Source organism: Hemiscyllium ocellatum, chromosome 22, assembly GCF_020745735.1.
Source record: "Hemiscyllium ocellatum isolate sHemOce1 chromosome 22, sHemOce1.pat.X.cur, whole genome shotgun sequence".
In the NCBI taxonomy this organism is placed as follows: Eukaryota; Metazoa; Chordata; class Chondrichthyes; order Orectolobiformes; family Hemiscylliidae; genus Hemiscyllium; species Hemiscyllium ocellatum.
Window position 1 is genome coordinate 60,583,158 of NC_083422.1, and position 25,458 is coordinate 60,608,615.

The 25,458-nt window shown below is 40.3% G+C and overlaps 1 protein-coding gene and 1 long non-coding RNA gene across 6 annotated transcripts in view; one reads left to right on the forward strand and one right to left on the reverse strand.

The window, feature by feature from the left end:
• The window catches only part of LOC132826386 (uncharacterized), a 105,122-nt gene extending 93,191 nt beyond the window's left edge, over positions 1-11,931 (reverse strand). Inside the window, exon 1 of one of the 2 annotated variants that reach the window (XR_009645873.1) lies at positions 11,670-11,931. This is a non-coding gene — a long non-coding RNA (uncharacterized LOC132826386). The remainder of the gene's footprint in view (positions 1-11,669) is intronic. The other variant, XR_009645874.1, reaches the window with a different exon arrangement.
• Positions 1-25,458, forward strand: part of add3a (adducin 3 (gamma) a) — a 252,581-nt gene that overhangs the window by 102,469 nt on the left and 124,654 nt on the right. The window lies entirely within an intron of this gene.

A 25,458-nucleotide genomic window follows, 5' to 3' on the forward strand; every position in this document is an offset into this window, starting at 1 on the left:
TCTTTCTGATAGGAAGGAGACCAGAATCGCATGCAATATTCCAACAGTGGCCGAACCAATGTCCTGTACAGCCGCAACATGACCTCCCAACTCCTGTACTCAATACACTGACCAACAAAGGAAAGCATACCAAATGTCGTCTTCACTATCCTATCTACCTGCGACTCCACTTTCAATGAGCTATGAACCTGCACTCCAAGGTCTCTTTGTTCAGCAACACTCCCTAGGACCTTACCGTTAAGTGTATAAGACCTGCTAAGGTTTGCTTTCCCAAAATGCAGCACCTCGCATTTATCTGAATTAAACTCCATCTGCCACTTCTCAGCCCACTGGCCCATCTGGTCCAGATCCTGTTGTAATCTGAGGTAACCTTCTTTGCTATCCACTACACTTTCAATTTTGATATTATCGGCAAACTTACTAACTGTGCCTCTTATGCTCGCATCCAAATCATTTATGTAAATGACCAAAAGTAGAGGACCCAGCACCGATCCTTGTGGCACTCCACTGGTCACAAGCCTCCAGTCTGAAAAACAACCCTCCACCACCACCTTCTACCTTTGAGCCAGTTCTGTATGAGATCTAACCTTGCTAACCAGTCTCCCATGGGGAACCTTGTCGAACGGCTTACTGAAGTCCATATAGATCACATCTACTGCTCTGCCCTGACCAATCATCTTTGTTACTTCTTCAAAAAACTCAATCAAGTTTGTGAGACATTATTTCCCACGCACAAAGTCATGTTGACTATCCCTAATCAGTCCTTGCTATTCCAAATACATGTACATTCTGTCCCTCAGGATTCCCTCCAACAACTTGCCCACCACTGAGGTCCGGCTCACCAATGTATAGTTCCCTGGCTTGTCTTTACCGCCCTTCTTAAACAGTGGCACCATGTTTGCCAACCTCAATCTTCTGGCACCTCACCTGTGACTGTTGATGATACAAATATCTCAGCAAGAGGTCCAGTAATCACTTCACTTCTCTAGCTTCCCACAGAGTTATCGAGTACACCTGATCAGGTCCTGCAGACTTATCCACTTTTATACGTTTCAAGACATCCAGCACTTTCCTCTGTAATATGGACATTTTGCAAGATGTCACCATCTATTTCCCTACCGTCTATTTCTTCCATATCCCCTTCCACAGTAAATACTGATGCAAAATATTCATTTAGTATCTCCCCCATTTTCTGTGGCTCCACACAAAGGCCGCCTTGCTGTTCTTTGAGGGTCCCTATTCTCCTCCTAGTTACCCTATTGTCCTTAATGTATTTGTAAAAACTCTTTGAATTCTCCTTAATTCTGTTTGCCAACGCTATCTCATGTCCCCGCTTTGCCCTCCTGATTTCACTCTAGTATACTCCTACTTTCTTTGTACTCTTCTAAGGATTCACTTGATCTATCCTGTCTATACCTGACATATGCTTCTTAACCAAACCCTCATTTCTTTAGTCATCCAGCATTCCCTATACCTATCAGCCTTCCCTTTCACCCTGACAGGAATGTACTTTCTCTGGATTCTTGTTAACTCATTTCTGAAGGCTTCCCATTTTCCAGCCGTCCCTTTACGTGCGAACATTTGCCTCAATCATCTTTTGAAAGTTCTTACCTAATGCCGTCAAAATTGGCCTTTCTCCAATTTAGAACTTCAACTTTTAGATCTTGTCTATCCTTTTCCATCACTATTTTAAATCTAATAGAATTATGGTTGCTGGCCCCAAAGTACTCCCCCACTGACACCTCAGTCACCTGCCCTGCCTTATTTCCCAAGAGTAAGTCAAGTTTTGCACCTTCTCTGGTAGGTACATCCACATACTGAATCAGAAAATTGTCTTATACACGCTTAACAAATTCCTCTCCATCTAAACCCTTAACGCTATGGCAGTCCCAGTCTATGTTTGGAAAGTTAAAATCTCCTACCATAACTACCCTATTATTCTTACAGATAGCTGAGATCTCCTTACAAGTTTGTTTCTCAATTTCCCTCTTACTATTGGGGGGTCTATAATACAATCCCAATAAGGCGATCATCTCTTTTTTAATTCTCAGTTCCACCCAAATAATTCCCTGGATGTATTTCCGGGAATATCCTCCCTCAGCACAACTGTAATGCTATCTCTTATCAAAAATGCCACTCCCCCTCCTCTCTTACCTCCCTTTCTATCCTTCCTGTAGTATTTGTATCCTGGAACATTAAGCTGCCAGCCCTTCCCATCCCTGAGCCATGTTTCTGTAATTGCTATAATATCCCAGTCCCATGTTCCTAACCATGCCCTGGGTTCATCTGCCTTCCCTGTTAGGCCCCTTGCATTGAAATAAATGCAGTATAATTTATTAGTCCTACCTTGTCCCTCCTGCCCTGACTGTTTGACTCGCTTCTGTTCTCAGCTGTACCTGTCTCAGATCGAACTCCTTCCTCAGTATCTCCCTGGGTCCCATCCCTCCACCTTACTAGTTTAAATCCTCCCAAGCAGTTCTAGCAAATTTCCCTGCCAGTATATTAGTCCCCTTCCAATTTAGGTGCAATCCGTCCTCCTTGTACAGGTCACTTCTACCCCGAAGAAATTCTAATGATCCAAAAATGTGAATCCTTCTCCCATACACTAGCTCCTCAGCCATGCATTAATATGCTCTGTCCTCCTATTCCTTCCCTCACTAGCTCGTAGCACTGGGAGTAATCCAGATATTACTACCCTTGAGGAACTCCTTTTTAAATTACTGCCTAACTCTCTGTAATCTCCCTTCAGAATCTCAACCTTTTCCCTTCCTAAGTCATTGTCCAAATTGAAACCAATGACCTCCTGCTGGTCTCTCTACCCCGTGAGAACATTCTGTGCTCTCTCTGAGACATCCTTGATTTTGGCACCAGGGAAACAACACACCATTCTGCTTTTTCTCTGGCCACAGAAACGTCTGTCTGTACCTCAGACTACAGAATCCCTTTGGGGCCTTTTATTGTTTGTCGTGTTTGTAAATGGTTTGTACTTTTTAAATCCTCCTACATTAAGTAGTAAATTTGTGGATGATGTGAAAATTGGTAGGGTGGCAAATAGTAAGTGTCAATCTTTGAAACAAGAATAGAAATACTTTCAGTTAGTGAACTGTCCATGACGCTGGCAGTTTTAATGACTTGGTTGGAGGGAAACATCTTTCAGTGAAATTGGTTACCTGTATTCTGAAACCAGCTGAAATCTGGTCTGAAAGTTCATAATTTAGTTTGTTTTAGTTTTAGTCACAATGATCTCTCTCAGAAATCTCTGCATGCAATGTTACCGGTTTGGTTTTAACCATAAACTATAAATTTATTTCACAAAAAAAATGCAGACAAAATAGAATAACTTAAATCTCCTTACCTTTTTATCCTCTGTTGTTTGTATAATCCCATTTATCCCAAAACATCCCTTATAAATCCCTAAAACATCCCTTATACAGTACCCAAAAGCAGTCCTTGTACACACATGTACCAGAGAAGAATCCCTTTCTCTAACCTCTTGATAGAGTTGAATTATATTAGTTATATTAAATCTATTAGAAAATACCAAAGTTTGTTTTCCCCCCAGAGCTTTAATACACATGAGATTAAACATTCTCAGCTTCAACTAATCTCTTCAGCATTTTGTTCAAACATTTCCAGTCTGGAATTATTACTAAACCCCTTGCTCAAAGGTAACCTGATTTGTATTATTTTCTCCCCTTCTTATTATCATTGCTTTATTCATACATGTTAATGCAAGGACATCTGTGAGATTTCCCAAAATGGAAAAGTAAAAGAAAACTTTATGCAAGCTATGGGGAGTTTTCCTTAAGTTTATAATATACTGGAATTGTTTCTTTAACTTGAAGCCTTGAAGCATTTTTTTTTGTTTATCTTGCTTGGTCGTAAACCCTTCTAAAGTAAAAGAAACACATCAGTTTTCAAATCTGATTCTTCAAATTGTTTTAATTGAAATCATCGCGGCTATTTAAAAGGCATTTGGATGGGTATATGAATAGGAAAGGGTTAGAGGGAAATGGGCCAAGTCCTTGCAAATGGGATTAGATTAGGTTAGGATATCTGGTCAACATGGATGGATAGGACTGAAGGGTTTGTTTCTGTGCTGTACAGCTCTCTTGACTCTATGGCTCTATAGAAATACCTACTAGTTAATCATTACTTCTTTCAGATTCACTGGAAAACCCATGTGTCATTAATTCAAATTTCAAAAATCAAAATTATATTAAAAATAAGCATACATCTCACCATACACATCACAGCATGAATACCCTCTCCTATTTGCCAATAGTGGCATGGGTGGCTTCCAAAGTTGTACCAAGTAAAAGTTCTGCTTGATGTGTCATATGACTCTTAAATAAAGACTGATGTTGTCCAGTATCATGAGCCTTCAAGAACATTGAAGGCATGGGCGAGTAAAAGAACACACCAATTGCCTGTTGCTGGAATAGTTCTCTGGTCCCACGCAGGCTGACTCGCCTTGATTTTGTGGAGAAAAGTCAATGGCACCTGAGCCCATCTCCTGCTGTCATCATCTGTTGCTCACAATAGTTACATTGCATGCTTTGCAAGAATGCCTAGATTTCTATCAGCATGTTTGACCCCAACACCACATACTTTTGGTGAAAGTAAAGAAATTATGAATGTATCAATTAAATTGTGAGCTACCAACAGCCCGTAGGCTATGTTAAGTATGATTGAAAAGCTCAGAGCTCAGTGTAACCAACCCCTCTGCTGCAAAGAAGAGGAGAAGGGAACAGACACCAATTAGTTTGCACTTTTCAGCAAGATGCTCAAAAAAAAACTGGTAATGGTTGATGCCTCTTATGTGTCAGTTAAGTATGAAGCGTCTACCCAAATTTCATGTTCACCATTGGGCAGTTCCCTATCATTTTGAGGCTGTTCATGAAGGAACCTCATCCCTTTGCCTGTTTCTCAGTGGAACGCCCGACTACTTCAATGTCAGGTGAGACGGGAAGGCTGTGGCACTGAATGTCGTCTCTGTTCCTAATGATATTGGTGGCCATCGTTGTTGAGGACAGTTTCATATGAAGTGCCCAGCCGACTCTCAATTCCAGCACTTCTTTTGCAGCATCCTTTGGGTGGGATTGGCCGTGAGGCTTTGTGTGGAGATAGGCCTAGTCCTTGTTGCCTGTAGTTGCTGTTCATCAGTCGGACCCATTTGCATATTCAGCCTAAGGTCTACATTCCTGTCTGCACCAACAGAGTCTTTCCTGAAGGTGGTCTCTTTCCTAGGCTTTAAGAGTCCAGTGTTTCCCTGTGATCCAGATGATGTAATCCAGGTGATGTGATCTTACTGTTTTGTACCAGATTAGATTCTTAACACCATCACCACTCCCACCCCAATTAAAGTATTGTAAGAACATAGTCTAAATCCTAACTCTTATATTTATTTAAAGGCAAGTCCAAGGAACTGTTCCAGATGTGATTCGATTTAGTCCTTCATTAGGTTTTAAGCAAAACACACCTTATTCTTACAACACAGTTAAAATACAAAAATAAGATTGGCGTTAACATTAACTCTGTTGAAATGCTTGACAAGATAATATGTGATTTAACCACTAATCATCAACTGTTCTAATATAGGCAGCATCCCATTATCAACTGTTGGCAACATAATTTAGCAAAACAGTTTTAATTTCACATGCTGCTTTCTTACTCTGGCAGTAGAGAGAAAGAGAGCTCCAGCTGTTAGCTGCAGCAGCCAGCTAGCAGAAAACTTCTAACTAACTAACTGAAAACAAAACTAAAAACCTTCCTGGTCTATGTGAGCCTTGACCATGCCCATGCATGCTTTTGCATTTTTTAAAAATTTTATATAAGAATCCTGGGAGAATTCACAATCTGTTTACCATCTACCTATCTGAAGCAGATATTCCGGCACAAATGTGTAACATCTCTCTGCAAGAGAAACAGCACCAAACGCACTTGTCTTGAAAGCACAGTACTATCACACCATGCATCAAAGAACGACAGTTGTGGTTTGTCATTTCTGACACTCCTTGGCTCCTTTTGGAAGTTCCCATCCCTCTCTGCATCTGCTCAGCAGTCAGTTCCAGATTGATTTGAAGTATGGTTTCAGGATGTTGTGATTGAATAACTTCTTCAATTGCAGGAATATTGAAACCAGGTCCTCCCTTTGGCTTGTTTATAACAATAAAACCTCCACTGTAGCTGTGTCAAGCACTGCTGTCCTCTGAACTCCTGTCAGTGTCTCAAAGATCCACTACAGATTTTTTTTTAGATTACTTAGTGTGGAAACAGGCCCTTCGGCCCAACAAGTCCACACCAACCCGCTGAAGCACAACCCACCCATACCCCTACATATACCCCTTACCTAACACTATGGACAATCTTTGGACTGTGGAAGGAAACCGGAGCACCCGGAGGAAACCCACACAGACACGGGGAGAACGTGCAAACTCCACACAGTCAGTCACCTGAGGCGGGAATTGAACCCAGGTCCCTGGTGCTGTGAGGCAGCAGTGCTAACCAGAACACTCTACCTCTTCCTAGTGAGGCTTCAAAAATGTTAATCAAAAATGCTGCCTGCGAGCTCACATTGAGGTCATAATTGGTTTTCAGTCACCGGTATTTATTTACCTCCCCCCAAATCTATCCACTTCCTCCTTATCCACAAGTAGAATATCTGACTAGGAGTACTGCGTCTTTCTTCTACAACCTCAAGGCAAAGCACGTGGGGGGTTACTATGTCTGGATTTGGCCTAAATATCCGATTTTATTCCACTATGTTTGACCCTTTAATGATATCAGAGCAAATTCTGCTTCCCTCATGAGATTGCCAGTTTAAGCTCCTCCACCAACCACTCCATTTGCATCATGAGTCTTTCCAATTGCATTGATCTTCATTTGCTGCCTGTACTATGGAATCCTGCCAACTATGCCAGATGCATCTCAAAAGTTTCAAATCTGAAGATCATAAAGCAGGGGCATTCTTTAGTCCACTAGCATTATGTCATTACAAACATGAATAGATATTTAAAAAAAACAGAAAGGGTACATGTTTACATGGAATAAGCCTGGGGTTTACAACTGGTTGAGGAAATCCTTTGTCTGATCTTTCTCTCTGAGGCCTCATTTTCACAAAGCTATGGTTTCTTCCAGAGAGGATTCATTCAACAGCTTCAGCTGCCTTGCTTGTTGCCTGCCCTCACTATCACCACCTGCTGCTGGAGCTACCCAAATAACTGCTTGACCTGTGCTACTCAGCACTACTCCAACCATTGCCATTGGTTCAGCTACACAAGGGTGGTGTAAATGAGAAATTGAAGAATATTAAGATTTAGAATTGGGAGATGACCCCTCTTAATGAAGTTAGTTTTCGAGTTTAGTATATCTTTGACACTGGCCATTCCTGAAGTCAGGAAGAGTGTTTTTCCTTGTTTGCCATGTGTCCTGTCATGACATCTCACTTCGTATGCTGTCTACAGTGTTGCAAACTACTTTTGTCACCATTTACTATGTTGAGACTTCAGTTCCCTAGTTTTGTTTGTTCACTTCCCAGTAATGCGAGTCTCATATCCTACATTGAAATGTTTGTGTTTGCAATCAAAGCCTCCCTTGTTAATCAGTCTTGATTAGTGCAGGCAGTGAATGAATGGGTTTTCAATTTTGCCTGACATTATTATACATATTTTGGGAATAATGTTCTGACACTAGATGCATGCTTTCTTAAATTGCACTTATCAGTTTGGTTGATGGGTTGTTTAACTGGTGTTCTGAATGCTCTTTAAAGCCTTTAGATATTTTCTAATCAGCCCATTCAGAGCTGTTATTACACACCTCTGGAGCTGGTGCAACTTGAACCTGGACCTCCTGTCACAAGACCATATCTACAGTGGCTCTATGGAATGACACAATTTATCTTTTTAGCTAAAAGTAAAATGAAAAAGACTTTCAGTTCAGGGCTTTTACAGAAAATACACATGTTACATTTCCAGATCTGCACCAAGTATGTGAGGATTGTGATTATTACCTTAACAATCTTTGTTTTAGGTTAAAAAATGAGGTCTGCTGGAGATCACAGCTGCAAATGTGTTGCTGGTCAAAGCACAGCAGGCCAGGCAGCATCTCAGGAATAGAGAATTCGACATTTCGAGCATAAGCCCTTCATCAGGAATTTGTTTTAGGTTAGCCAATTCTCGACGATATGTTCATGTCTTGCCTGATTCCTAAAGGGTAGGCATGCCATACAAACATTTGTTAAATTCTCCAGTGAATCCAGGATAATCTAACTATGTCTATCTGGGTTTCAGTAAGCTTGGAGTAAAATTTTCTGGTCAATCAATGGTGTCAAATTTTCAGCATTCGACTGAGACATGGAATCTGACAAGACAATTTAAAGCTACCCAGGAAATTTAAATTAATAAGTTATTCTGGCTGCCATTAGAAGGGGAAGGAAAATCTGTGCAATTAGGTGTGAATAGAAGTTAAGGTGGTTAGTCAAGTAGAATAGTTGTGAGAATTGAAACTGGTCTATTTCTTTGACTACCAAAAAAAAATGGCCTCTGCCCTCAGTTCTTGCAAGGTTTTGTCATGGAACGTCAATTTATTTTCTAAAAAAAATTGTCGATACGTAATCAGCATATTGGGTTCACTTTGGTTTGCCTGGTGAAGGATTTCTGGCAAATGTTAATTCTGTTAAATGTTTAAATAGTCATGGAGTTGAAATAATCCTCATCTACTGGGACAACCTATCAGACTTCAGAAACAGTTTCAAATTTGACAGCAAAGAGTGCATTAGAAGTTTAATGCAGTTCAATTACTCACATCTTGTGTGGTTACCACTGCAAGATAGCCCTGCAATGGACAGTTTATTTGCTAAATGTTAAACTAAGATTGGGTACAGCACACAGTAATGCACTGTTTAGATTTAGTTTCCAGCGTTTTATGTCTGTCTCTAATTCTGACTTGTAATCATTTTTGAGTCGGTTAAAATACTTACTCTGTCAAACATGTTTTAGTTATACTTGTTTATTTTTTTAGAAAAATGAAAAAGTACTGGTTCCCCTATGCTATGTGCAGCTGTGGATGAAACTAGTAATTCTAAAATTCTATCACTGTTTTTGTTATGATGTCTTTTTTTTGCAGCTGTGATGAGCATGATCTCAGTGCACAAATAATAGGTTCTTGATGGTCATAAAATTAAATATTTTCTCAACAATGCACATTCAGTATTGAAGTTTAAATTAATGTTTCAACAATTGTGATAATTTTTCCTGAATTTTCAAAGCTTTGTGATTGGAAGATTTACGAATTAAATTATTTTTCTGTTGTCATTCTTGGCTGATTCCCTTTCTAATTTGAAAATGTTCAGAATTTTTGTACAAAGCATGGGCAGTTTTTCACAGTTAGAGGTGGATTTGTTTTCCCTTTTTTTTATTGCAAACGTCCACCATGTTAGACATCCACTTGCATGCCATCTATGACCACATTTTCCTGAGAGATTGAGATGGCTGTTAGGGTAAGGTTTGAACCTGAGCAAGCTAGAAGGCACAGGTTGTACCTCACTAGTCTAGGGCCGATCTCCCTGAGAGCACTTTGCTAGTGCTGCTGTTCCAGGTCAGCTGGAATGAAATATTGATGGGCAGTGATGTAATGGAACAATGGACTGCCTTTAAAGAGGAGTTGGTTTGGATGTAATTTGAGGTGCATTCCCATGAGTGGGAAGGGTAGGACAAACAAAGCCAGAGGGCTCTGAACGACCAAAGAGAGTAAGATGAACCAGAAAAGTTATGCATGGCAGATGTCAAGTTGAATTAGCAAGTGTGAGAATAGACTAACAGCTAATAATAGAAGAGAAGAAGTTGGCCCGATTGGTAGAATGGTTGAAAACTATGGGGAAAGTCAGTTGAGCCTGATGGAAAAGGGATCAATGGCAATATGAGCAATTTTTTTCACATTGTATGTGGTTAGAATCTGGAATATTCTGCTTGAGAACATGATGGAAAATTTGAACCTTGTCTGAAGAGAGAAATATTGTAAACGTATATAGAAAGGGCAAGGGAGTGAGACTAACTGAGGTTTTCTTGTGGAAAGTTTTCACAGACATGATAAACAAAATGACTGAATCCTTTGCCATAACTATTGCATGATTCTGCAGAATAACCCAAAGTGCTTTACAGCCAGTAAAAGACTTTTTTGAATCAGAGTCTCTGTTATGCTATTTTAAAACCCTTTTTCTTTATTCTCATCTTTTGCACTTAAGTACAATATCATTGCAGAAATGTGAAATGTTTGCTACTTAACAAGTCAACATGATAACTATTACTTGACCAGAGCCCTTTTGGACTGTGATTTGGTTAAGACCAGGGCAAACCAGCAGCTAGAAATCTTCCTAAATGTACCAAAAAGTTGATATATAGAAAATAGCGCTAGATACCCACATATAGATTGAAGCTACTCCATTCCCTGGCATGTTTTTCCTTTTGTGTTAAAGCAAATCCTTCAGCTGTCTTCACCACCTATCTGAGCTTCATAGTTTTGTCAGATTTTGAGCTGTTTTAATTTGTTGTGCGATTGCCAATCCCGAGGGCAAAGGACTAAATTTATATGCATCAACTCAGAACGTGTGTCTTATCAGATTTACACCATAAGATGTAAAGAGACTACTGTTTTCTGTCCGGTTCCCTGATGTTGCAGTACTACTTTTACAGAAATCTCATTGGCTTATAGTGTCTCAGTCTTGCGATGGGTGACACATTACTTTTAGAATTGCATATTTCCTAGATGATGCATAATATTGACAAAGCTGTTTTGAGATCTGTGTCTCCTATGTTGTAGACATAGTCATACTGTAATTGTTTGTATTTTACCATAAAATGTCAATTTGATAAATTATCACACTTCTATCCTTTGATTTTAAAAGCACTGTGTATAGATATGTTGACATTTGAATGGTTGGTAAACTTAATAGTCAGAAAGAAGTAATTGATCAAGCTTCATATTTTTCCTGAACCTGCCAGATGGAAACAGTGGTTAACATTAGATGAGCTAGTTAAATAACTGACGTATTTTTTCAAACTTGCAGGTTAATTTTGAATCACTTCCTATACACCTATACATTGCACATAATATGGTAAAACAATAATCAATCCATATTGTCTTGAAAATACCTACAATAATATTCCTCTGCTCACCCTTTTTTATTTTGAAGTTTGGTCTTAAATTGTATTCTGCATTTTAAAAAAACACACCCATTGATTAGTATTCTCCTGCACATATAACCCAGGCTGACCTGTTTTGTCAGTTTAATCATTTTTACACCAAGCAGTGTCTTAGTACTGCTTCATTAAACATTTGGAATTATTTTTGATTCCTTTCAATGACAGTACCTGTATCTGAAATTGCACTTCTTTTTGAATTTACTAAATTTGTCAAGACCATGCTGTACATCTCTATGACTCTAAGAAGGAGAAAGAATTGGTAAACAGAGCAAGAAAAGTAACCATAAAAATTAAGCTTTTATTTATTCATGTATAATTTTTAAAAATAAAATCCTACAGTGTGGAAACAGGCCCTTTGGCCTAACAAGTCCACGTGACACTCGAAGAGTAGCCCACCAAGACCCATTCCCCCTACCCTATATTTACACCTGATTAATGCACCTCACTTACACATCTTGAGCAACTTACCAATTCACAGCCAATTCAGCAAAACTTGCACATCTTTGTACTGTGGGAGGAAACCGGAGCAATCCCAGGCAGACACAGGGAGAAAGTGCAAACTGCGCAGAGACAGTTGTAGCATATAACTCATTATATGTTATAAATTCTCATCATTTTTGAAACGTTATGTTTCTGACTTACTGTGAGTCATGAGACATCTGCCGTTATCTCAAAAATTGGACTCTCTTTTCAAGATTCTCCATACTTCAAGATTAAGCATTCAGTGCCATAAAGGTTTTGTTTAATCTGCAGAGCTGCATTGAATGGAACAATGTATTTATACTATTGGACCACTCCTTGACTCTGTTTGTTTTTGTTTGGTCTTTAAGGTCAGTTGTTCCATAAAGGCTCTGCTGTTGAAAATTTAAAACAGAATTACTTTAACCAGTTAAGAACAGCTTTTTTTTTTGCCAAGAAAAATAAAATAACACTATCAAGTGATTACTGTCAATGTGATGAATGTCTGAATAATTGTAGTTTATAAGACCATAAGGTACAGGAAGTAGGCTGTTTGACCCCTCAAGCATGTTTCATCATCCAATAGAACCATGGCTGATCCAACATTCCTCTCATTGACTTTCCTACATTTTCCCCATAAGCCTTAATTTCCCCTACTGATCAAGAATCTATTAATCTTTACCTTGAATGTACACAGAACGCGCTATGGGGGCAAGGAGATCTAAAGAGACAAGAAATTCCTCCTCATCTGCCTTAAATTAGCATCTCCTCCTTTCAGACTATGTTCCCTGGTCTGAGATTCTCCTATGAGCGGAAACATCCCTCCAAATCCACAACAGCGTGCTTGAACCTCAGCTGCCCTCTGAAAGGGTCTAGCAAGCCACTCAATTTTATCAATTGCTACGAAGTCCCAACAAAACAATTCAACTGGACAGATCGCCTGGCATTGACTGAAGCAGCATTCTCAACCCTACAAAGACCTCCTTATTAGCATCGGGGGCTAGTGCCAAAATTAAGAGCTGTCTCATGGAGAACTGTTAAATAGCAGCCTGAAGTAATCATGCTTACAGAATCATACCTTACAAATAATGTCCCAGACAACATCGTCACTGTCGCTGAATATGACCTGTCCGCCAGTAGGTCAGACCCTTCTGAGATGGCAGGACAGTGGTATACAGGCAGGAGAGAGTTGGCTTGGGAGTCTGAACTTTTCAGGCAAAAGTGAGGACAGTAGATGCTGGAAATCAGAGTCTGTATTAGAGTGGTGCTGGAAAAGCACAGCAGGTCAGGCAGCATCCAAGGAACAGGAACATCGATGTTTCAGGCAAAACCCTTCATCATCCTGATGTCATGCCTTCAGATTGAAAATGGGCAAGAAAACCCGCTAGTTACCACCTCCTTCCACTGAGGAATCCTTATGCCTCCAAGTTGAACAACACTTGGAGGAAGCACTTAGGATGGCAAGGATGCAAAATGTGCTCTGGTTGGGATATTTCAGTGGCCACCACCAAGAGTGACTTGGTAGCAGCACAACTGATCGAGCTGGTCAGGTCCTAAAGGACATACCTGCTAGACTGGGTCTGCACTCATAGTGAGGGAACTAACAAGACAGAATAATATACTTGACCTCACCCTCACTCTTCCGGCTGTGAATGCATCCGTCCATGACAGTATCGATAAGAGTGGCTACTGCACAATCATTATCAAGAGGAAGTCCCACCTTCACATTGAGAATACTCTCCTGTCTGTTGTGTGACACTATAAGTGTATTTAGGTAATAGTTTGACTTTCGATTCTTCTTACTAATGTGCATGACTTCACACTTTTCTATATTGAATTCCATCTGCCAAATTTTTACTCACTTACTCAAACTATCTATATCTTCTTGTGACAAAAACAGAATTTGCTGAAAAAGCTCAGCTGGTCTGGTAGCATCTGTGAAGAGAAATCAGAGTTAACAGTCCAGGTCTACTGACCCTTCCTCAGAACTACCATCAGTTTACTACCATTATAATTAAAGATTTTAGAGTAAAGGATCCTGTAGGGAAGGTGATCTGCTCCTGGTGGACTGGACAGGAAGACTAAAATGGTAGAACAATTTATCAACAATGGCAGATGTTTAAGGAGATATTCAATTTCTCCCAACTAAAATGTTCCAAGGAGGGGAAAGATTGTCACTGGGGGAAAATATTTGTGGCTAAGCAAGGAAGTTAGAGATAACATAGGGTCGGTGTTGGGTCCGCTGCTATTCGTCATTTTTATAAATGACCTGGATGAGGGCTTAGAAGGGTGGATTAGTAAATTTGCGGACTACACTAAGGTGGAGTTGTGGATAGTGACAAAGGATGTAGTAGGTTGCAGAGACACATAGATACAATGCAGAGCTGGGCTGAGAGGTGGCAAATGGAGTTTAATGCACACAAGTGTGAGGGGATACACTTTGGACAGAGTAATCGGAATGCAAAGTACTGGGCTAATGGTAGGATTCTTGGGAGTGCAGATGAGGAGAGAGATCTCTGTGTCCATTTACACAGATCCCTGAAAGTTGCCACCCAGGTTGACAGGGTTGTTAAGAAGGCATACAGTGTTTTGGCCTTTACTAATAGAGGGATTGAGTTCCGGAACCAGGAGGTTATGCTGCAGCTGTACAAAGCTCTGGTATGGCCACACTTAGGAGTATTGTGTATAGTTCTGGTCACCGCATTACAAGCAGGATGTGGAAGCTTTGGCAAGGGTGCAGAGGAGATTTACTAGGATGTTGCCTGGTATGGAAGGAATGTCTTACGAGGATAGGTTGAGGGCGTTGAGGCTGTTCTCATTAGAGAGAAGGTTGAGAGGTGACTTAATAGAGACATACAAGATAATCGGATGGTTAGATTGGTTTTGCTTGTCCACCCTATGTAGTGTACAAAATCCCATGCAAGGACTGCACAAAACACCACATAGGACAAACAGGAAGACAGCTGATGATCCGCATCCATGAACACCAACTAGCCACGAAACGACATGACCAGCTATCCTTAGTAGCCACACACTCCGATGGCAAGCAACATGAGTTTGACTGGGACAACACTACTGTTATAGGACAAGCCAAACAGAAAACAGCCAGGGAATTCCTAGAGGCATGGCATGCATCCACAGATTCAATCAATAAGCACATCGACCTGGATCCAATATACCGGCCACTGCAGCGGACAGCTGGAACTGACAACTGGAAGCGGCAGATACAAATCACTATTAATGCCCGAGGAAACATCACAGAAGCGCTTCACAGGAGGCTCCCAAGCACTGAGGATGTCACCTAGACAGGGGACGAAACGTCTGCAACACAAATTCCCAGCTCGGCGAACAGAACCACAACAATGAGCACCCGAGCTACAAATCTTATCACAAACTTTGAATACTGAATTCTCACGGGATGTGAGTATTAATGCTATAAGTAAAATATAAGTGATGTGTGTGCTTCTGCAGTATGTTTCTATTACTTACTATGGGCTTTTACACTGATTTAGGTGGTTTTAGATATTTGTGCTTGTTTTTTTTTTAAGGGATGTGATGTCCCGAAGTTTCACTTGGTCGGGGTTTACAGCAGTTATGTGTACCTCTTGATTATCTAGAGTAGTTTTCTTAATGTTGTAGTATTTTTCATACATTCACCATGAATTATTTTGATAGTATGATTGATTGAATCAACCAAACAGAATTGTTAGTTGTAATTTCGAGTTTTAGGACTGCAGGCATCATTAGTGCAGAAGCTGATACGTTCTTAATCCAAGCGGGATTGACATTGAAAACATTGAATTGGGACAGAGCTTTAATCTTAACTTTTGATTGGAAAGTACATGGAAACAGAAGTATAAGGTTTTACTATAACTTCCTAAATTTCCAGACTCCTCATTTGAGATCCAGGACTGAATGAGCACAAGTTTCCTCCAATGAAACATTACAAAGATTGAGGCCATTGTTTTCAGTGCCTGCTTCAAGTATTGTTCTCTGGATACCAACCTCACTGCTTGACTTGCCAAATGTCTGAGATTAAACAAGGCTGTTTGTAATGTTGGTTTCACTTTTTATCCCAAAATGAACAGTGTTCTAAAGGCCATTTACTTATACATCTATAACCTCACCCCATCTCATTTCATGTGCTAAAGCCCTCAATATGCCTTTCTTACCTCTACACTTGACAATTCCAAAGCAATCCTAGCTGATCTATACATTATAACCTTCATATAATTGAAGTCATGATCTGGCCTACAACAATGTGGTTGACTCTTAACTGCTGCCCGAGCAGTTAGGGATGAGCAATAAATACTGGCCTAGCCAGTAACACCCGCATCCTATGAATGAATTTTTTAACAATTCAAAACTCAACTGCCCATGCCTTAAACTCCTTGTACTAAATCCATGTTCAGCAATAAGCTTGTTGATCTAGATTGCTGTCAGATAACTAACATCTTTCCTTTCAACTCCTTGTATCACTTTGCTCCACCATAGTTTTGCAATTACCAATAACTCCAAATTCCTGCCAGACATCTACACTCATTTAAGTTGGCCTTTTGATCATTCTCCTGTTTTAACTGCTTTGGTATTGGTAGCTGTGCCTTCATTTGTCTAGACCTTGAGCTTTTGGTCATCTGACTTTTCATGCCTCTTTTCTGGCTTGGCATCATATTTTTTGGCGTAACATTCCTGTGAAGTACCTTGGTTTGTATGGTTAGTTATTCTATCATGGGAATGTTTGAAGTTCAGTGAACAGTATTTAAGGGACACGCGTAATCGGGTTTGTGTTTGAGACATTTGCTTTTTGAAAAATCATTATTTTTTTATTTGCAGCTGATTACTAGAAACTTGTCAGGACATTAAAAAAAAGTCTTGGATTATAATCAGTATTTAACCTCACTGGATTGTTATGTTAATGCAAGGCTTCAAAGGCAGGTGTGATTATTGCAATGTATTTTTACATACTCAATCTAGGCTATTGTACTGTGCAGGGTAAGAAAATTAACAAATGTTTTAACTCTTAAATGCATATCACTTGTCTTTTTAAAAACACGGGACCCTGAGTTAATGCTTATGGAATTCGGGTATGCTATTGAAGAAGACAATTGGTCAGTTTGCAAGAGTGGAAATTACTTTTGACCCCTCAAGATTATACTGCGAGAAAATGTTTAAATGCTAATCTTTTGGTGGTGAGCCATAATCAGTCATTAGCTGTTTATCCTAGAAAAGTGTAAAATTGGTCAGTATAAAGGAAAGCCCATTTTATAGATGATATCTGCAGGTTCTTTTGTAAAGACTTGGAAAGCACACAACTTAAGGAAGTTCGTCAAATCTGAGGAAGGATCATTGGACCTGAAACAGTAACTCTATAATTTCTCTCTGAAAATGCTGCCAGACCTGCTGAGCTTTTCCAGCATTTTTTTTGTATACAATTTAAGGAAATTGTAGTTACCCTGTAAAAGCAATAATTTGCTACAAAGTCCTTAAATATAATCTGCTGTATATAAATGTAAACCCAAAAGAACCTGCTGCAACAAAAATGGATAGAGTAAATTGAGGCTTGCCAAAGTCTGGAACACAAAGGTGTATGAACCCATATGGAGGTCTGTCATCAGACACAGCTCAGGCTAAACTCAAGGTAGATAAACCACTTTTATTTTCTGTAAGAGAACCACTTAAAAGTAGTGGTAAGTTATATGTCATACACATATGCAACCTGATGACAACAGTGGAAACTTTTGCTGAACAAGTTGTCAATATTTACATAATAAATAAAAGGACTAAATATTTTGTGCAAGCTATTTGTTTCTTACTGGTTCCATTACAGGAAGAGTCCATTAATGGATAGTAGTATTTAAAGCAAAGAAAGTGTGAAAATCCAGAACAAATGTTGGATAAAATGGTTTGAAAGTTACTTAAATAACTGAATCATGTCTGTTAAATGTTACTTGCAATTTCAGAATGAAGAAATTGGGTCGCTGTGGCACTCCTTAGAAATGTGAAGCATCTTGTGCTTTACCATGTTAAAGATAATTATGTGCAAGTTGCTGTGTTAGCTCCCAATTCATTGTTCCACACTACTCATTCTTCATTGACATTAGCCTTTTCCCCTGCCATGACTTTTGTTACCCTGCTCAGAAACTTGGCTGCAAAGTTGAGCATGCAGCTTGTGACAAATCTACAAGCTCAAGAGCAGAGTGGTTTTCCTATAAATCTGGTCCTGATTCTTCCTAATATGAAGTTAATTTTTGGCATAGAGACCTTCAATCCAAATAGTCCTCGCCATGCTCCCAACCAACCTAGGCCCACCTCCCTGTGTTAGGCCCAAATCCTTGCAAACCTTTCCTATTCAAATTTACCCAAATTGTCCAAATTTCTTTTAACTGGAACTGGAACTGCATCCCCACCACTTCCTGTTATAGAGTCATAGAGATATACAGCATGGAAACAGACCCTTCGGTCCAACCTGTCCATGCCGACCAGATATCCCGACCCAATCTAGTCCCAACTGGCAGCACCCAGCCCTTATCCCTCCAAACCCTTCCTAATCATATTCCTATCCAAATGCCTCTTAAATGTTGCAATTGTATCAGCCTCTACCACATCCTCTGGCAGCTCATTCCATACACGTACCACCCTCTGTGTGAAAAAGTTGCCCCTTAGGTCTCTTTTTTTATATCTTTCCCTTCTCACCCTAAACCTATGCCCTCTAGTTCTAGACTCCCCAACCCCAGGGAAAAGACTTTGTCTATTTATCCTATTCATGCCCCTCATGATTTTGTAAACCTCTATAAGGCCATCCCTCAACCTCCGACGCTCCCAGGAAAACAGGCCCAGCCTGTTCAGCCTCTCCCTACAGCTCACATCCTCCAACCCTGGCAAAATCCTTGTAAATCTTTTCTGAACCCTTTCAAGTTTCACAACATTCTTTTGGAAATTAATGATGACATTATTTCTGATTTGTTATGTAGGCTTTTTTATTTGCTAGTGTAATGTGGGTATTGCTAACTGGCAAAGGCGAGTTGCCTCTGAACTGATTGCCTGCCTAATTAGGCCATTTCAGAGGGCAATTAAGAGTCAACCAGATTGCTGTTGGTCATGAGTCCTATGTAGGCCAGACCAGTTGAGGATGACCGATTTCCTTCTGTGGAAGGACATTAGTGAGCCAGAAGAGTTTTTTTTCAACAATCAACTGGTCAATTTCTTGGTCATCAGTAGACTCTTAATTCTTTATTGAATTCAAATTCCACTATCTGCCACGTTGGGATTTGAACTCGAGTCGTCAAATCATTGAGTTGAGCTTCTGGATAGAGTCATAGAGATGTACAGCACAGAAACAGACCCTTCGGTCCAACTCATCCATGCCAACCAGATATTCCAACCCAATCTAGTCCCACCTGTCAGCACCCAGCCCATATCCCTCCAAACTCTTCCTATTCATATACCCATCCCAGATGCCTTTTAAATGTTGCAATTGTACCAGCCTTCACCACTTCCTCTGGCAGCTCATTCCATACACACACCACCCTCTGCGTGAAAACATTGCCCCTTAAGTCTTTTTTATAGGGGAGGCTGCCGAAGGATAATTAATCTAGTGATAATACCACTAGGCTATTGCCTCCACTTGCTTTTTCCTGTGGTTTACACATGGATCTCAGCATCCCTGCATGAAAGGTCATTGGTAATTTCAAGTTGTCAATGTTGTTATGAAGGTAGAAGTATACTGTACCTTTAAGAAAGTTAAAAGCTAGCAGAATTACTACCAGCATCAAGTGTTCTGAGCAAGATACAATGTAACCTTTTGGTCCAGCAGCTAGTGTAGCTGGTTGCCTGGAGATAAAAATAAATTCAAATTAGGCCAATCAGTTTAAAGTATACCCTGAAAAAAAATCAAACTCCAATCAAGTTTGAATTTAGTATAAAGTTAAAAATCACACAACACCAGGTTATAGTCCAACAGGTTTAATTGGAAGCACTAGCTTTCGGAGTGCTGCTCCTTCATCAGGTGGCTGTGGAGTGTAAGATTGTAAGACACAATCACCTGATGAAGGAGCAGTCCTTCAAAAGCTAGTGCTTTCAATTAAGCCTGTTGGGTTGTAACTTGGTGTTGTGTGATTTTTAACTTTGTACACCCCAGTCCAACTCCAGCATCTCCAATCATGAATTTAGTATATTGACAATATTAAAAACCAATGACACAATCTGATACTTTGGGGGTGTAAGACCGGGAAAACGTGAACTGTTAAGAGAGAACTGCCAAGCCACCAACATCTGCAGACTGATCGGAAAATTAGCTCTCTTAAAGGTACATTTATCTCTCAATCACCTGTGGAAGAGAAATCCTTAGAATAAAATCTACAGAGGAAGATAAAAAGGGAAGATTCGACAGTCGCCTAGTTTTGAAATTTGAATTTTTATAAACCTTAATCAGGGGTTTTATTGCACTAATATTATAGAAGGGAAAGTAAAAGATAGGAATTGTAAATAGTTGTTAGTTAGCTATTTTCTGTTATACTTTAATTCATAAAGTTGTTACTTTTTACTTTAGTTCTTGGCCTCTTGAATTTTCACACATTTACCTTACGGTCACTGTTACCTGTGTTGCTGGTTTAAAATTATTTTTACCCTGTCGTAACAATGTTTATTTCTGTGTTATTTAATTTGCTATTTGTTATTGGCACACTTAAAGTGTCAATGTAGTAGGAACCTCGATTAGATAGATTTTCACACTGTTCTTCAAATTCGAAGGCAAATTATTGGACAAAACAGTTTAAGTGAGTGAATCACGTCTTTGCATCAAAGAACCTTCTTACACATCTTAATCTCCATCCTGTCCTGAAGTTTACCATTGAAATGGAGCAATCAAATGAGTTCCCGATTCTCGATAATGTCTATGGCGGTTCTTAACTGCTGAGAGCCTGCTTTCACTGATCACTTTACACATTGGGATTCCTACACTTTCATGAGCCGTAACAGCAATCTTAATTAGCGGCATTATGAGGCAGAGCCCTAACCATTGCTTATTTTGTAAGCTTGACGCTGAGAGGGCACATCAAAAGTACTATATACATTGCAAAAACTCAAAGTAAGTGCCTATGTCCATACTTCTGGCTTTGTGCGTTGTCCAGTCTACCTTAAATTACCCTGGAAGGGGAATATGTCTCAAAAACTTGAAAAATACGTGAAATAACTGTCTCTCACTGCTGCTGTGTAGTGAATCAATGAGTGGCTTTCTCCATGCGCAATATGCTGCTTTCAAGGAAATAAGACATTTTGCTTTTTGCACAAATTCATAATTTGACTGAGTTTCAGTATCAGTTTGTTGCCAGGCGTAAAGGCCATTCATCTCAACGACCTTGGACCATAAGTTGTTCTTTTGACTATTTGCAGCAGGCAACATGCTAATGATCATGCTCAACCAGCCTGTTCTTGCAAGCTTCAGCAAAATATAACCACCATTCAATAAGATTCGGGTATTGGAAATCATTTATATTAAATAATTCAGATGGTGCTACATTGGAATCAATTTAAGGTCATAGCAATATGATGCATCTGCATGTGCTAGAAACTGTATATGAATGCTCAAGATTCTATCTTGTATCGCCAAGAGGAATTGACACATTCATTGCGCATTTTTCAAAAATACAGGACATGGAAACAGCCAATTCTTGCTGTATCCCAATGGCAACAGCCTAACCACTCAGAATCTACCTGACCTGACAGTTAAGATTGTCACGTCACTGTTCTCACTGCATCTCCATGCCAGCGCTGGCCCAGACCATCAGCACCCTCTTCTCATGCTGTATAAAATAGTGTCTTTTTTTTTTGCTATGTTTTCTTGCATTGAGAAAGTTCCATTTCTTGCCTTCCAAGTTTAAGTTCTATATTGACCAAGCTGTTAATAGTGCCGTTAATTGCTTCAAAAACAAACATTTTCAATTATTTAGATTTTGTTCTGTGACAGGGTAGCCATTGTGCTCTTAAACCTGGGAATTGCACAACTATGATCGATTCCCAACAAGAAGTGAATCTATTTGGATTGCTGAGACAGTAAACTATGAACAATAGCTGTATATAAGGTTCACATCAGGGACTTTGTGTCAGTTTTCTTTGCTCTCTGTTGTTTGGCAGTGCATCAAAATAGCAACATGAACCTGATACATCAAAAAACAATTTGCACAGCATGTAGTTGAGATACATAGAGTCATACTGCATGGAAACAGACCCTTCGATCCAACTAGTCCATGCCAACCATATTCCCAAATTAAGCTAATCCCATCTGACTGCTTGGCCCATATCCCTCCATGGAAAATATTCAGCCTGGAGTCCGGTTACTAGTGGTATGCCACAAGGATCTGTTTGGGACCACTGCTGTTTGACTTAGGTGGTCAAAGGTGGATGGATTAGTAAATTTGCAGATGACTCTAAAGTCAGTGGAGTAGTGGACAGTGTAGAAGAATGTTACAGATTGCAGGGGGACTTGGATAAACTGCAGAATTGGGCTGAGAGGTGGCAAATGGAGTTCAATGCAGCTAAATGTGAGGTGATTCACTTTGGGAAGAATAAGAGGAAGGCAGAGTACTGGGTCAATGGAAAGATTCTTGGTAGTGTGGATGTGCAGAGGGATCTTGGAGTCCATGTACATAGATCCCAGAAAGTTGCCACCCAGGTGGATAGTGCTGTTAGAACATAGAACAATACAGCACAGAACAGGCCCTTTGGCCCTCGATGTTGCGCCGGCCTGTGAACTATTTTCAGCTCATCCCCCTACACTATCCCATCATCATCCAAGTGCTTATCTAAGAATAGTTTAAATCTCCCTAATGTGGCTGAGTTGACTACATTAGCAGGTAGGGCATTCCACACCCTTACCACTCTCTGCACGGGGGCTCAGTGGTTAGCACTGCTGCATCACAGCGCCAGAGACCAGGGTTCAATTCGTGCCTCAGGCAACTGTCTGTGTGAGGTTTGCACATTCTCCCTGTGTCTGCGTAGGTTTCCTCCGGGTGCTCCGGTTTCCTCCCACAGTCCAAAGATGTGCAGGTTAGGTGAATTGGCCACGCTAAATTGTCCGTAGTGTTTGGTGAAGGGGTAAGTGTAGGGCAGTTGGTCTGGATGGGTTTCTCTTAGGAGATTCGGTGTGGACTTGTTGGGCCGAAGGGCTGTTTCCACACTGTGTAAGTAATCTAATCTAAAATTATGGTGTGGAGGTGCTGGTGTTGGACTGGGGTGGAAAAAGTTAAAAATCACACAACACCAGGTTATAGTCCAACAAGCTTATTTGGAAGTACTAGTTTTTGGAGAATTGTTCCTTCAGGTAACTGTGGAGCAGGATCATAAGGCACAGAATTTATAGCAAAAGATTACAGTGTCATGCAACTGAAATGACATGTTGAATAGACCTGGATTGCTGTTAAGTCTTTCAATTTTTAGAATGGGTTGCAGGTTTTGGATCATTAATAAAGAACTCCCGGAACTTCTTTCAAGTCACATTTTAGAGAGAACTTAAGGTGACATCTTAGCTCAGACAATGCATTAAAGGTATGAAGTTAGACTCTCTACCCAGTCTTGAGTCAGACTGGTTCTACTTCCAAAGTAGGAATTTATAAAATATTAAATGGATTGACTGCCTGCAGAGTGTGTGTGTGCTTTTTGAGCAAAATAGAATGTATTTGCATATACCCTTCTGCAAATGCAAATTCACCCCATAGACTAATATGGGTGTGCGCGTCCATGAGAGAAAAAGTGTGTGTTTGTTTGCCTGTGCGCGAGTGTGATGCAGTATACGCCGGCGAAGTGTTGGGGTGTGTTTCCAGGAGAGCGTGTATATGAGAGAGGATTTTCTAGAGTGTGTGTGTATAGTGTAGTGGGGTCACCTGTAGTGTGACGTGATCTGGTTGAGGATATCTTCATGGGCACTGAACTGGCTATCAGCCTCTGCTCAGCTACTCTGTTATTGTGTATCCTGAAGTCCGCCTTGGAGGATGGTCACCCGAAGATCTGAGGCCGAGTGTCCTTGACTGCTGAAGTTTTCCTGACTGGAAGGGAACATCCCTATCTGGTAATTGTTGCGTGATATCCTTTCGTCAGTTGTCAAAGTGTTTGCTTGGTCTTGCCAATGTACCATGCCCAAGATTTAATTCATTGTCGTTCTTGCTTGAGGTTCGTGTTCAATGTATCAGACTGGATGGGATTTCTGGCGAATGTATCTTTTACTTCATAGATAGACCTTATGCCCTAGACATGTCAATTCATGTGCAGTTTTTGTTGACATTTGCCATTTTGATGCACCCAGTGTTCACTGCAGATATTTAGTTCCTTTGACCTTTGGCTCCTTTCGAGTGAGAGTAATGTGTTTAACAACACTTAAGAGCTTTGTTAAGGTGTTCACTCTTCAGGCAGTAAGATCAGACTGAACTGCTTCCTGCATGAAATAGCCAACGTTGTTAGGTGATTGAATTCTTAAAGTGACAATCTACTTACCAAATACACAACATCCCTTCCCCTTTTACATGAGCGGTTCCTTCAATGAAAATCTTCTCAATATTCATAATCATATATACAATATTCAGTACGTAAGGTGTTCCAGAGGACATTGCTTTCTGTAGCTGTTGTATCTGCTGCCCTGTTCCTTCTAGATAAAAGTGGTCATAGGTTTGGAAGATGCAGCCTAAGGATCTGTGGTGAATTTCTGCAGTTCATCTTGTAGATACCACTACTGAACATTGGAGGTGAAGGGAGTGGATGCTTGTGGATATGGCGCCAGTCGAGCAGGCTGCTTTATCTTGGATTGCATTAAGCTTCTTGAGTGTTGTTGGTGTTGGACCCATCCAGGCAATTTGGGAGTATTCCATCACACTCCTGACTTGAGACTTGTAGATGGTGAACAGACATTAGGGAGTAGGAGATGAGACTTCTAATACCTGACCTGCTCTTGTGTCCACTTTGTTTATGTGGCGAGTTCACTCGAGTTTCTGGTCAATGGTAACCCCCAGGATGTTGATTGTGGGTGATTTGAGTGCCGGTAACACCTTGAATATCAAAAGAAATATCGTCAAATGATGTGTTCTTATATATCAGTTGCTGAAAGTAAGCATGCAGATGCAGCAGGTGATGTGGAAGGCAAATGGCATGTGCCCTTCATAACAAGATGTGGAGGTGCTGATGTTAGACTGGGGTGGACAAAGGTAAAAATCACACAACATCAGATTATAATCCAACAGGTTTATTTGAAAGCACAAGTTTTCAGAGTGTTGTTCCTTCATTGGTAGCTTGCACATGAAGGAGCAGTGCTCTGAAAGCTTGTACTTTCAAATAAACTTGTTGGACTATAACTGGATGTTGTGTGATTTTTAACTTCAAAGCAAGCGTACAGGAGCAGAGAAATCTTGCTGCAAATGTACAGGGCCTTTGTGAGATCCGAGCTGAAAATGTGTCGCTGGAAAAGCGCAGCAGGTCAGGTAGCATCCAAGGAGCAGGAGAATTGACATTTCGGGCATGAGCCCTTCTTCAGGATATCCTACTTCGTGAGATCCTACTTGGAGTACCGTTTGCTGTTTTGGTCTTTGTATCTGAGGAACAGTGTTCTGGCTATGGAGGAAGTGCAATGAAACTTTACCGGATCGATTACTGGACTGATGTATGAAAAAAGGCTGGATCAGTTAGGGTTGTACTTGGTAGATTGTAGATGAAAGGGGAGGGGACTCCTTAAAAATCTAGAAAATTCGAAGAGGACTAGACGGGGCAAATGCAAGACCGATGTTCGTGATGACTGAGGACTCCAGATCAGGATCACAGT